Here is a 14,413-nt window from a genome sequence, read left to right on the forward strand (position 1 = left end):
TTCTCAAATCTTGCTTAGGCACAGACAAAGACATCCATATGTGTATGGCCTTCTATATCTTCAGAAATATGACGGAACTTTTTAAAGCCTGTTATGGACATCTCATTCCACAGATATTCCTTGTAAGATATTTGGCCAGCCTCTTGTAGGCCGCAACTGGTATTGCTGCTTTAGGCAGCTGCAGTGTTTAACAATTACTGGGTTTTTGTTTGTTTGTTTTTGTTTTTGTTTTTAACAAAGTCCTCTTGGGATAAAGCTTTCCTCATTTATTGCTCTAAGTCAAGACAAATTAAAATAAGTTCTTAAATGGGAATTGTTCAGGGAGTGGCCATATAGGCCAAATAGTGACAATTCTCTGAGAATAGGGCTTTTAAGAGAGTTCTAAACCCTTTTTGTTCTACCTGGTACCTGGGTTTCACAGCTACTGTGGTTCTGGTGTTGTTTTCCCAGGGCTACCTTAGACCTGTGAATAAGGGGGAGGGGATTGTGTACGTAAAAAATACTAAAAATCTCAGAGTTCTTATTGAGATCCAGTCACTTGTCTTGAATAAATGTTCCTTGAGTTGTTGTACACTTTTGGTTAATTCCTAGAGGTCAGAAAAAACTGATTTTGATCACAGCTGCCAGTGTTTTCATTGTTTTTATGGAAAATCAGATTTTTGAAGTTTCTTATTTTACGTTTCCAGAAATACTTCTTCTAAATACCTTATATAAAGAAAGAAAATGAGAGAAATTCAGACTAAAGTAAGTATTGTTATCCTGATCGAAGTTCTTGAAACTAGGTTGTTGTTGTTTTTAATCAGTTTTGGAGAATTCTGACCTTTATCTCTTAAAATTTTCTTTCTTATCATTCTATTTTTCCTCTTCTTTTGGTGCTCTGATTACACATAATTTAGGCCATTATGTTTTTTATGCTCTGGGTTTTTTTGTTGTTATTGTTCACTTAACCTTTTTTCTGCTTCTGTTTTGATATATTTTTATTTTCTAATAATATCTCTTTGAGTTAATTGACTAATATCCATTCAATATTTGAAATCAATTTTTTAGAAATATTTCATTTTCTATGTTTCTAGTATATATATGTGTATATATATATGTGTGTATATATATATATATATATAAAACATAGATACAGATATTCCTGTTCTAAGTCCAGTATTTGAATTATCCAATTCTTGATTTTGTCTTTATTTGTCACATTTACCTGCATCTTCACATGTCTTTAATATTAATAAAAATCCTATAGAGGCTCTAAATCAGTGATTTTACTCTTCCTTTCTTGCCCACATTCTCATGATATCTATGCCAATACAGCTCTCCAAAAATGTCTCATAGGGAAAATCGGTTCTCAGTTTGGAGATATTCTAGATTTCAGCATTTTATGCCATCACATGTGGTCATCAGAAGCTCTGCTATTTTTGTTTTTCCCTATGATCGTATCTTTGGTTTAGGAGCAAATGCCTTCAGGAGAAAAAACTGCCGGAGATCTCAGCTAATCTAAGACAGGCTCTTCTATCTCTGGAAATTTAGTTTGTTTAGTTCTCTTTATTCACAAATCCCTATGATTTTTTTTTCTAATTTTTGTAGCACTAGCTGTGACTTGCTGCATCTATTATATTATACCTGTAAGCAAACAGCCTTAAAAGGAAAGATCCTTAAATTTGAATGCATTGATTTGCATTAAAGCTCCTTGTCTCTCCTGAAGTTATATTCAAAGTGTGAGACCATTTGCATTTTTTCTGAGAAGGGGGTCCATATATAAGAATTACAGGATTAAAACATTTTGAAATTTTTTGGTAGAACTAACAACATAATCTAGAATAAATATTCTGTGGCACAGAAAAAAAAGCAAAACAAAACAATTTAAAAAAACAGTCAATATAGCAAAAGATAAAATACAAGGAAACATAGAAAAACATAGAAATCATAAAACAGTGATGGTAGATGTAGGACCAACTTTATACATTATAACAATATATAGACATGAAATCAATTTTGTTATTAAAATCAAGTGTTAACTGCAAAATCATATTCAAGTGCATGCTACTTATAAAATAGACAAAGGAAACATGTTAAACATAATAAAATCTTAAGTAAAAGACTAAGCAAAAGTTTATCAGGAAATTTCAAGCAAAAAGAAAAAAAGACATAATATTATCATTGGACTTGTTCACAAAAAGCATGAGACAAGGCTAAAAGGATAATTTTATTTTGATGAATTTACAATTCAACATTAAAATTAAATAGAAATAAATCTTCATTAATGGTACTGATGTTCATTGGATAAAAACAGGAGATACAGATTTTAAACAGCTTGTTTGGAAAATAAAACTACATAATGAAAAGAAGACCCACCATGTTAAATACTGTATTATAATATGTATTATTTTATTATAAAGGTACTTACAATAATCAAAGACTGGTGAACTAGTACAGAAATACAAAGACAATTAATGGAGTAGAAACAACTCAAATAATTTAGAATACAATTGAAGTTGAATTTCAGTTCAATGATGAAAACAATAACTTTTAATGTACACTATACAGAATATTTACTAACAATTTGGGGAGAATAATAAAGATAGATTACATGGTAACCCTACTTCGTTTCACGGGGATTAAGAGTTAGTTACAACAGAAACAGTAAAATAATAGAAATTTTTAAATAAATACATATTTATGTAAACTTGAAGTGTGGAAAAATTTCCCATGCAGAATACGAAAGGCAGGAATCATATTTGAATAAAATCATGATTTGAAAAAAAATTTTTAATGTTAATATTTATATATATCCTATCTATGTATCTATGAAGCTTAAATAAGCATGAGAGTTGAATCACTAGAGGAGCAAATTTTGAAACACATATTAGATATAGGATACGTATTCTTAGTATATAAGGAGCTATCACAATTTTTTTAAGCCCTTTTTAAAATTTTTATTTATTTATTTATTTTGGCTGCTTTGGGTCTTTGTTGCTGTGCGCAGGTTTTCTCTAGTTGTGGCGAGCGGGGGTTACTCTTTGTTGCAGTGTGCGGGCTTCTCATTGGGGTGGCTTCTCTTGTTGTGGAGTGTGGCTCTAGGCGTGTGGGCTTCAGTAGTCGTGGCGCATGATTTTAGTTGCTCCACCGCATGTGGAATCTTCCCAGACCAGGGATCGAACCCATGTCCCCTACATTGGCAGGTGGATTCTTAACAACTGTACCACCAGGGAAGTCCCTATCACAATTTTTTTCTTAAACACCTTTATTGGAGTATAATTACAATAGTGTGTTAGTTTCTGCTTTATATCAAAGTGAATCAGCTATACATATACAGATATCCCCATATCTCCTCCCTCTTGCGCCTCCCTCCCACCCTCCGTAGCCCACCCCTCTAGGTGGTCACAAAGCACCAAGCTGATCTCCCTGTGCTATCTGGCTGCTTCCCACTAGCTATCCATTTTACGTTTGGTAGTATATATATGTCCGTGCCACTCTCTCACTTTGTCCCAGCTTACCCTTCCGCCTCCCCACGTCCTCAACTCCATTCTCTACGTCTGCATAGTTATTCCTGTCCTGCCCCTAGGTTTTTCAGAACCTTTTTTTTTTTTTTTTTAGATTCCATATATATGTGTTAGCATACAGTATTTGTTTTTCTCTCTCTGACTTCACTCTGTATGACAGACTATAAGTCCATCCACCTCACTACAAATAACTCAATTTCATTTCTTTTTATGGCTGAGTAATATTCCATTGGATATATGTGCCCCATATTCTTTATCCATTCTTCTGTCGAAGGACAGTTAGGTTGCTTCCATGTCCTCACTATTGTAAACAGAGCTGCAATGAATATTGTGGTACATGACTCTTTTTGAATTATGGTTTTCTCAGGGTATATGCCCAGTAGTGGGATTGCTGGGTCATGTGGTAGTACTATTTTTAGTTTTTTAAGTGACCTCCATATTGTTCTCCATAGTGACTGTATCAGTTTACATTCCCACCAACTGTGCAAGAGGGTTCCCTTTACTCCACACCCTCTCCAGCATTTACTGTTTGTAAATTTTTTGATAATGGCCATTCGGATGGTGTGAGGTGATACCTCATTGTAGTTTTGATTTGCATTTTGGTAATGATTAGTGATGTTGAGCATCCTTTCAAGTGCTTATCAGCAATCTGTATATCTTCTTTGGAGAAATGTCTATTTAAGTCTTCTGCCCATTTTTGGATTGCATTGTTTGTTTTTTTGATATTGAGCTGCATGAGCTGCTTGTATATTTTAGAGATTAATCCTTTGTCAGTTGCTTCATTTACAAATATTTTCTCCCATTCTGAGGGTTGCATTTTCGTCTTGTTTATGGTTTCCTTTGCTGGGCAAAAGTTTTTAAGTTTCATTAGGTCCCATTTGTTTATTTTTGTTTTTATTTCCATTTCTCTAAGAAGTGGGTCAAAAAGGATCTTGCTGTGATTTATGTCATAGAGTGTTCTGCCTATGTTTTCCTCTAAGAGTTTTTTAGTGTCTGGCCTTACGTTTAGGTCTTTAATCCATTTTGAGTTTATTTTTGTGTATGGTGTTAGGGAGTGTTCTAATTTCATTCATTTACATGTAGTGGTCCAGTTTTCCCAGCACCACTTAATAAAGAGGCTGTCTTTTCTCAGTTGTATATTCTTGCCTCCTTTACCAAAAATAAGGTGACCATATGTGCGTGGGTTTATCTCTGGGCTTTCTATCCTGTTCCATTGATCTATATTTCTGTTTTTGTGCCAGTACCATACTGCCTTGCTTAATGTAGCTTTGTAGTATAATCTGAAGTCCGGGAGTCTGATTCCTCCAGCTCTGATTTTTGTTCTCAAGATTGCTTTGGCTATTTGAGGTCTTTTGTGTTTCCATACAAATTGTGAAATTTTTTGTTCTAGTTCTGTGAAAAATGCCATTGGTAGTTCGATAGGGATTGCATTGAATCTGTAGATTGTTTTGGGTAGTATAGTTATTTTCACAATACTGATTCTTCCAATCCAAGAACGTGGTATATCTCTCCATCTGTTTGTATCATCTTTAATTCCTTTCATCAGTGTCTTATAGTTTTCTGCATACAGGTCTTTTGTTTCATTAGGTAGGTTTATCCCTTTGTATTTTGTTGCAGTGTTAAATGGGAGTGTTTCTTTAATTTCTCGTTTAGATTTTTCATCATTAGTGTATACGAATGCAAGAGATTTCTGTATATTAATTTTGTATCCTGCTTCTTTACCAAATTTATTGATTAGCTCTAGTAGTTTTCTGGTAGCATGTTTAGGATTCTCTATGTATAGTATCATGTCATCTGCAAACAGTGACAGCTTTACTTCTTCTTTGATTTGAATTCCTTTTATTCCTTTTTCTTCTCTGATTGCTGTGGCTAAAACTTCCAAAACTATGTTGAATAATAGTGGTGAGAGTGGACAACCTTGTCTTGTTCCTGATTTTAGAGGAAATGGTTTCAGTTTTTCACCATTGAGAACAATGTTGGCTGTGGATTTGTCATATATGGCCTTTATTATGTTGATGTAAGTTACCTCTGTGCCTACTTTCTGGTGGGTTTTTATCATAAATGGGTGTTGAATTTTGTTGAAAGTTTTTTCTGCATCTATTGAAATGATCATATGGTTTTTCTCCTTCAATTCGTTAATATGGTTTATCACATTGATTGATTTGCATATGTTGAAGACTCCTTGCCTTCCTGGGATAAGCCCCACTTGATCATGGTGTATGATCCTTTTAATGTGCTGTTGGATTCTGTTTGCTAGTATTTCGTTGAGGATTTTTTGCATCTATGTTCATCAGTGATATTGGCCTGTAGTTTTCTTTCTTTGTGACACCTTTGTCTGGTTTTGGTAGCAGGGTGATGGTGGCATCACAGAATGAGTTTGGGAATGTTCCTCCCTCTGCTATATTTTGGAAGAGTTTGAGAAAGATAGGTGTTAACTCTTCTCTAAATGTTTGATAGAATTCACCTGTGAAGCCATCTGGTCCTGGGCTTTTGTTTGTTGGAAGATTTTTAATCACAATCTCAATTACAGTGCTTGTGATTGGTCTGTTTATATTTTCTATTTCTTCCTGGTTCAGTCTCAGAAGGTTGTGCTTTTCTAAGAATGTGTCCATTTCTTCCAGGTTGTCCATTTTATTGGCATATAGTTGCTTGTAGTAATCTCTCATGATCCTTTGTATTTCTGCAGTGTCAGTTGTTACTTATCCTTTTCTATTTCTAATTCTATTTATTTGGGTCTTCTCCCTTTTATTCTTGATGAGTCCAACTAATGGTTTGTCAATTTTGTTTACCTTCTCGAAGAACCAGCTTTTAGTTTTATTGATCTTTGCTGTTGTTTCCTTCTTTTCTTTTTCATTTATTTCTGATCTGATCTTTATGATTTTTTTCCTTCTGCTAACTTTGGGGGGGTTTTTGTTCTTCTTTCTCTAATTGCTTTAGTTGTAAGGTTAGGTTGTTTCTTTGAGATGTTTCTTGTTTCTTGAGGTAGGATTGTATTTCTATAAACTTTCCTCGTAGAACTGCTTTTGCTGCATCCCATAGGTTTTGGGTTGTCATGTTTTCATTGCCATTTCTTTCTATGTATTTTTTTATTTCCTCTTTGATTTCTTCAGTGATCTCTTGGTTATGTAGTATTGTATTGTTTAGCCTCCATGTGGTTTTTTTTTTTTAACAGTTGTTTGCCTGTAATTGATATCTAGTCTCATAGCATTGTGGTCGGAAAAGACACTTGATACAATTTCAGTTTTGTTAAATTTACCAAGGTTTGATTTGTGACCCAATGTATGATCTGTCCTGGAGAATGTTCCATGAGTACTTGGGAAGAAAATGTATTCTGTTGTTTTTGGATGGAATGCCCTATAAATATCAATTGAATCCATCTTGTTTAATGTGTCATTTAAAGCTTGTGTTTCCTTATTTATTTTCATTTTGCATGATCTGTCCATTGGTGAAAGTGGGGTGTTAAAGTCCCCTACTATGATTGTGTTACTGTCACTTTCCCCTTTTATGGATGTTAGCATTTTCCTTATGTATTGAGGTACTCCTATGTTGGGTGCATAAATATTTACAGTTGTTATATTTTCTTCTTGGATTGATCCTTTGATCATTCTGTAGTGTTCTTCTTTTTCTCTTGTAATAGTCTTTATTGCAAAGTCTATTTTGTGTGATATGAGAATTGCTATTCCAGCTTTCTTTTTTTTTTTTTTTTTTGCAGTCCGCGGGCCTCTCACTGTTGTGGCCTCTCCCGTTGCAGAGCACAGGCTCGGGAGGCGCACGCTCAGCGGCCATGGCTCATGGGCCCAGCCGCTCCACGGCAGGTGGTATCTTCCCGGACCGGGGCACGAACCCACATCCCCTGCATCGGCAGGCAGACTCTCAACCAGTCCGCCACCAGGGATGCCCCCAGCTTTCTTTTGATTTCCATTTGCATGGAATATCTTTTTCCATCCCCTCACTTTCAGTCTGTATGTGTCTCTAGGTCTGGAGTGGGTCTCTTGTAGACAGCATATATACCGGTCTTGTTTTTGTATCCATTCAGCCAGTCTATGTCTTTTGGTTGGAGCATTAATCCATTTACATTTAAGGTAGTTATCGATATGTATGTTGCTATTATCATATTCTTAATTGTTTTGGGTTTGTTATTGTAGGTCTTTTCCTTCTCTTGTGTTTCCTCCCTAGAGAAATTCCTTTAGCATTTGTTGTAAAGCTGGTTTGGTGGTGCTGAATTCTCTTAGTTTTTGCTTGTCTGTAAAGGTTTTGATTTCTCTGTTGAATCTGAATGGGATCCTTGCTGGGTAGAGGAATCTTGTTTGTAGGTTTTTCCCTTTCATCACTTTAAATATGTGCTGCCACTCCCTTCTGGCTTGCAGAATTTCTGCTGAGAAATCATGTGTTAACCTTATGGATATTCCCTTTATGATATTTGTTGTTTTTCCCTTGCTGCTTTGTCTTTGTATTTAATTTTTGATGGTTTGATTAATATGTGTCTTGGCATGTTGCTCCTTGGGTTTATCCTGTATGGGACTCTCTGCACTTCCTGGAGTTGACTGAGTATTTCCTTACCCATATTAGGGAAATTTTCAACTATAATCTCTTCAAATATTTTCTCGTTCCCTTTCTTTTACTCTTCTTCTTCTGGGACCCCTATAGTTCGCATGTTGGTGTGTTTAATGTTGTCCCGGAGGTCACTGATACTGTCCTCAGTTTTTTTCATTCTTTTTTTATTCTGCTCTGTGGTAGTTATTTCCACTATTTTATCTTACAGGTCACTTATCCATTCTTCTGCCTCAGTTATTCTGCTATTGATTCCTTCTAGAGAATTTTTAATTTCATTCATTGTTCTGTTCATCATTGTTTGTTTGCTCTTTAGTTCTTCTAGGTCTTTGTTAAACATTTCTTTTATTTTCTCCATTCTATTTCCAAGATTTTGGATCATCTTTGCTATAAATACTCTGAATTCTTTTGCAGGTAGACTGCCTATTTCCTCTTCATTTGTTAGGTGGGTTTTTACCTTGCTCCTTCATCTGCTGTGTGTTTCTCTGTCTTCTCATTTTGCTTAACTTAACTGTGTTTGGGGTCTCCTTTTTGCAGGCTCCCAGTTTGTAGTTCCTGTTTTTTTTTGTGTCTGCTCCCAGTGGCTAATCTTGGTTCAGTGGGTTGTGTAGGCTTCATGGTGGAGGGGCCTGGTGCCTGTGTTCTGGTGGCTGAGGCTGGACCTTGTCTTTCTGGTGGGCAGGACCATGTCCAGTGGTGTGTTTTGGGATGTCTGTGACCTTATTATATGTTAGGCAGCCTCTCTGCTAATGGGTGGGGTTGTGTTCCTCTCTTGCTAGTTGTTTGGCAAAGGGTGTCCAGTACTGGAGCTTGCTGGTCGTTGAGTGGAGCCGGGTCTTAGCATTGAGATGGAAATCTCTGGGAGAGCTTTCACTGTTTGATATTACATGGAGCTGGGAAGGCTCTGATGGACCAATGTCCTGAACTCGACTCTCCCACCTCAGAGACACAGTTCTGACACCCGGCTGGAGTACAAAGATGCTGTCAGCCACACAGCTCAGAAAAAAAGGGAGAAAAAAGAAAGGAAAGTAAGAAGAAAAATAATAAAGTAAAGTTATTAAGATAAAAAAAATTATTAAAAATAAAAAAATTAAAGTCATAAAAAAGGAAAGAAGGAAAGAAGAGAGTAACCAAACCAATAAACAAATTCACCAATTATAACAAGCACTAAAAACTATATTAAAAAACAAAACTAAACAAAACAAAATGGACAGACAGAACCCTAGGACAAATGGTAAAAGCAAAGCTATACCGACAAAATCACACAAAGAAGCATACAGATACAAGCTCACAAAAAGAGAAAAAAGAAAAAATATATATATGTATATAAAAGAAAAGGAAGAGAGCAACGAAATCAATAAACAAATCTACCAATGACAGTAAACTCTAAATACTAGACTAAGATAAACATTAAACCAGAAACAAATTAGATGCAGAAAGCCAACCCCAAGTCTACAGTTGCTCCCAAAGTCCACTGCCTCAATTTTGGGATGAATCATTGTCTATTCAGGTATTCCAGAGATGCAGGGTACATCAAGTTGATTGTGGAGATTTAATCCACTGCTCCTGAGACTGCTGGGAGAAATTTCTCTTTCTCTTCTTTGTTCACACAGCTTCTGGGGTTCAGCTTTGTATTTGGCCCTGCCTCTGCAAGTAGGTCACCTGAGGGCATCTGTTCTTCACTCAGACAGGCCGGGGTTAAAGGAGCAGCTGATTAGGGGGCTCTGGCTCACTCAGGCCGGGGGGAGGGAGGGGCATGGAATGTGGGGCAAGCCTGCAGCGGCAGAGGCCGGCATGATGTTGCAACAGCTTGAGGCACACCGTGTGTTCGCCCCGGGGAAGTTGTCCCTGGATCACGGGACCCTGGCAGTGGCAGGCTGCACAGGCTCCCGGGAGGGTCTGGATAGTGACCTGTGCTTGCACACAGGATTCTTGGTGGCTGCAGCAGCAGCCTTAGCGATTCATGCCCATCTCTGGGGTCCAGGCTGATAGCTACAGCTCGCTCCCGTCTCTGGAGCTCATTTAGGCGGTGCTCTGCCTTCTGTGGGAAGACAGGGAAGCAGTCCCCTCTCCTCATGTACCCCAGAACAATGGTCTCTTGCCTCTTAGGCAGGTCCAGAATTTTTCCTGGAATCCCTCCCAGCTAGCTGTGGCTCACTAGCCCCCTTCAGGCTGTGTTCATGCAGGCAACCCCAGTCCTCTCCCTAGGATCCGACCTCAGAAGCCAGAGTCTCAGCTCCCAGCCCCCACCTGCCCCTGCGGGTGAGTAGACAAGCATCTCAGGCTGGTGAGTGTTGGTCGGCACCGATCCTCTGTGCGGGAATCTTTCTGCTTTGCCCTCTGCACCCCTATTGCTGCTGTCTCCTCCGTGGCTCTGAAGCATTCTCCCTGCCATCCCCCATCTCCGCCAGTGAAGGAGATTCCTACTGTGTGAAAACTTTTCCTCCTTCACAGCTCCCTCCCAGAGGTGCAGGTCCCATCCCTATTCTTTTGTCTCTGTTTTTCCTTTTTCCTTTTGCCCTACCGAGGTACGTGGGGAGTTTCTTGCCTTTTGGGAAGTCTGAGGTCTTCTAACAGCGTTCAGTAGGTGTTCTGTAGGAGTTGTTCCACATGTAGATGTGTTTCTGATGTATTTTGGGTGAAGAAGGTGATCTCCACGTCTTTCTGCTCTGCCATCTTGAAGCCCCTCCTATCACAATTTTTAAAATCAGAACTGCACTGCAATAAAAAAGTATTTAAGGCCATGAGTAATTAATTCACCCACAAATACACAAACACAGAAACACAAAATCTCCAAGTAGAATAGCTAAATACTTTATTTCTACTTTATCAAAATAATTAAAAGATAAACATTTTAAAACATAATAGCCGAAAATGTCAAGAACAGGAGACCCAAATAGCTTCATGTAATGCTCTTGGAATTGTAAATTAGTAAAACTATATGGTATTTTAAACAGAGAGAGCTGAATATAATGAATTATTATCTATAAAAGTGAATCGGCAAAACGAGGAATTGGGTAGTAAGAAGTAAAGAGAATGGTAAGCAATATAGGAATGACATATATACTGTAAGAGCAGATACTATAGTATAAAATATAGTATAAATATATAATTGTATCATATAATATAATAAATATAATGTGTAATATAGCCACAAGCCATGGCAGTGTGATAACACCCCTCCCCCAGGGCTGAGATGCAGACCTCATGAGAAAGTTTTGGCAGTGACAGAGAATTCACTGTGATGCTGCACCTGTGGAATTTGCTGGAACTTGTTAGAAATCCTTCCTTTAGGGTGCTGGGGAAAGATTGTCAAAGGGCATTGTCTCAGCAGAGGCACTTTGCTACAAAATCACCTAAGAGAATTTCTGGGGGATGCTGCTGCGTGCTGGGCACCACTAGAGCTGATTGTTGGAGAAGCTGTGAATGTTGCAGTGTGATGCAGTGTGAAGTGTGATGCTGGAGAATCTGCATGCAGGGCAGAATCTGGACCTGGAGTAGTGGCCCAGGCTGAAGAAGCAAGGTAAGTTGTAAGAGACTACCAAAGAAACACGCTAGATCAAAATCCTTTCCTCCTGTAGTCGCTTTCCAGTGCCCTCAGCTGACAAAGCTTAACACCTGGTCAGTTGACAAAGAAACCAGTTTCATAGAATGGGTAAAAATGTTGAATTTGAACTTGGAGTTGAGTGGCAATAAATTGATAACTAACACACCACTGTTTTAGAATACTTGTAGTTGTGTTTAAGTGGATACAACACGCATAATGGTGGAAATGTGGAGGCATTAAAGATACAGTTTTCCTACTTTCCAGTTTGCCTGGGGCTCTATGCTTGTTGTGAAGCTGATGTAATCTTAGTATCTAATCATGCCTCTATTTCATTGAAGTCATGAAAGTTTATTTTGCATTGTTTCATATTTAAGTTTATAACTCTGCCAATTTTCACAACTCCAAAGGATGCTTTACCAATTGTATTCTGTGGAGAGGGTGCTCCTTGGAATCACACAGTATTCAATCTACATGGCCTCATATGTTGGTCCTGCCAACTACATATATCCTTGATGAAGTAGTGTACCTTCTTTGAGCATTAACTTTCTCATAAATAATATCAGTGGTTTAAACTAGAATATCTCAAAAGCCTTAAGACTCTATGCCATTTCTGATTTCTAGCAAGATCTTTTAATGCTGTTTAGAAGTGAAAAACCTGTGTAGGACAGTTACATATAGACACACCTCATTACCGGAAGTATTATATTAGCTTCCGTTAAAAATTCTGCCTAAAATAAATGAGGTAAGACTGTACATTTTAAATAATAATTTTTCAGTATCTAGTTACATCACCACAGAGGACATTAAGTTGCTTTTAAATTTCCCCGGACACCCTAAACTGCTTATTATTGACCACAACCCAGGCTTATTGATGACATCTAATGTCCCTGTGTGCTCAAAGACTATACAGTATTTCAGCTGGTATTGTGGTTGTCTGTTACATGGCAGAGGCCACTCCCATAGTTTTGTATCACATCTTCAGGTGACACTACCATTTTTTACTGCCTGTTGGATTACGTTATTTAATAAATTATATGGAATTCCTATATGCCAGTTCTGGCTGGCTCATATTAATAAATGTTTTGGGGGGACATTAGTTACACCATGCTAAAAAAAGAATTGGCTCCTTGCAATATTTCATGAGTGTTTCACATGTTAAGAAATGACTTATCCAGATGTTTAAGAATCTTTCCTTTTTCTATTGAAAAGTTGCAGAAGGTACACACACACACACACACACACCTTTAAATTTTACAATTCCTCCTCTTCTATCTTGAAGACAGAAACTGTGTTATTTGGTTCACTGTCAATTTGTTTGTCTATATAACCTAGTAGCAGGGATTCGTGCACACTTAGCTGCTTAATAAATACTTAATGCATAATTTTAAAAATTAAACTAATGACCCAGTCATCATATTATGCAAACTCTCTCCTCATTGTTGGGATTACTAGCAGAAGGTGAATATGAAATGGCAAAACAGTATTGGGCATCTCTTCTGTGAATGGCATTCTCTAGTCTTCAAAGTAGTCTTATCTCAAATTGTGAAATATATTTTTAAATATTGGAAAAAATGATCATTCCAATGAAAAATATTCTTATTAGACAGACCCAATGTGTATACCTATTTCTTAACCTCTTTATTCTCTATATATTTAAAAGATGAGTTTAGTCATTTCTCCAGTACCAAGATTTTGCTTACTTTTCAAAATGGATTTTGTGTGTAACAAATATTCCCGACAGTTTGAATAGTGTAAAAATGTTGATTTCATATTTGCAAGCTTTGTCACTGGGAATTTTATACTGAATAAGCCATGTATATATACATAAATAGTCCACAGGTGAAGATATATCTAATTTATTTTATATTCACACAGCTGCAGAGGTCTTTTTGTCTTTATACGGCCAATCCTGACACCTTGCAATGGTGGACATGCAGTTACACACAAGATTCCATGTTGCTGCAAGCAGTCTGGAGGCAACAAAAACAAATTGATGGTGGCAGAAATAGGAGAATCCCACTCTGTCAGAAGATGAATAAGCTGAACTTGCCTGACATGAACCCTAGCTGACACAAGCAAGGTGGAGTCAAAGAGTGGGCAACTTTCGACAACCCATGCTTCACAGCCCTGACCACTGTGGATGGCCGTGATTATCTCCAGACAAAATGACTGTGAGTAAAAGGCTTACATACACTTAAATTAAACACAGCAGGGTTTTAGTAATCTCTGTTTGCATTTTACTTTCTGTTAAGAAGGAAATTGCTTGGACTTGGAACATTTCATTTAATGGCATTTTTAGTTACCTTTTTGTACTTCTAATGCCACAGTCTAAATTCACTCCAAATTACCCAGTAAGACATAGGACACTTTTGTCTTTTTTATTTATTTTTTTTAAATTGCAGTAGCTTCCTTCCCAATTTTACTAAATTAAATGTGTTTTAAAGCATCTCAGTTCTTGAAACTTAATTATCCCAATCTCTGGGTGAAGTATAGCAAATAATACAAACCCCATTTATGTAATTTATTTTGAAAAAGACAATAATGGGATGCAATTGTGCTAATAATATATGCATTTCTGTATTTTTTTCCTTTTTAACAACAACTTATCAAAACCATGTCATTTTGAAACAAAAGCTTTAAGGGCATATGGAGGGTTAGGTTTGTCCATATACTGCTTTTTGGAGAAGGAGAAAAACTGCATAATATTATGTGCCATTGGAATATTTTGAAAGATTGTGTTTTGTTTCCTTCATTTTATTTTTCCATCAGTGAGTATTATTGACAGACACTCATAATAAACTATGAATAAAGA

This window comes from Tursiops truncatus, chromosome 7 (assembly GCF_011762595.2).
Source record: "Tursiops truncatus isolate mTurTru1 chromosome 7, mTurTru1.mat.Y, whole genome shotgun sequence".
Classification (NCBI taxonomy): domain Eukaryota; kingdom Metazoa; phylum Chordata; class Mammalia; order Artiodactyla; family Delphinidae; genus Tursiops; species Tursiops truncatus.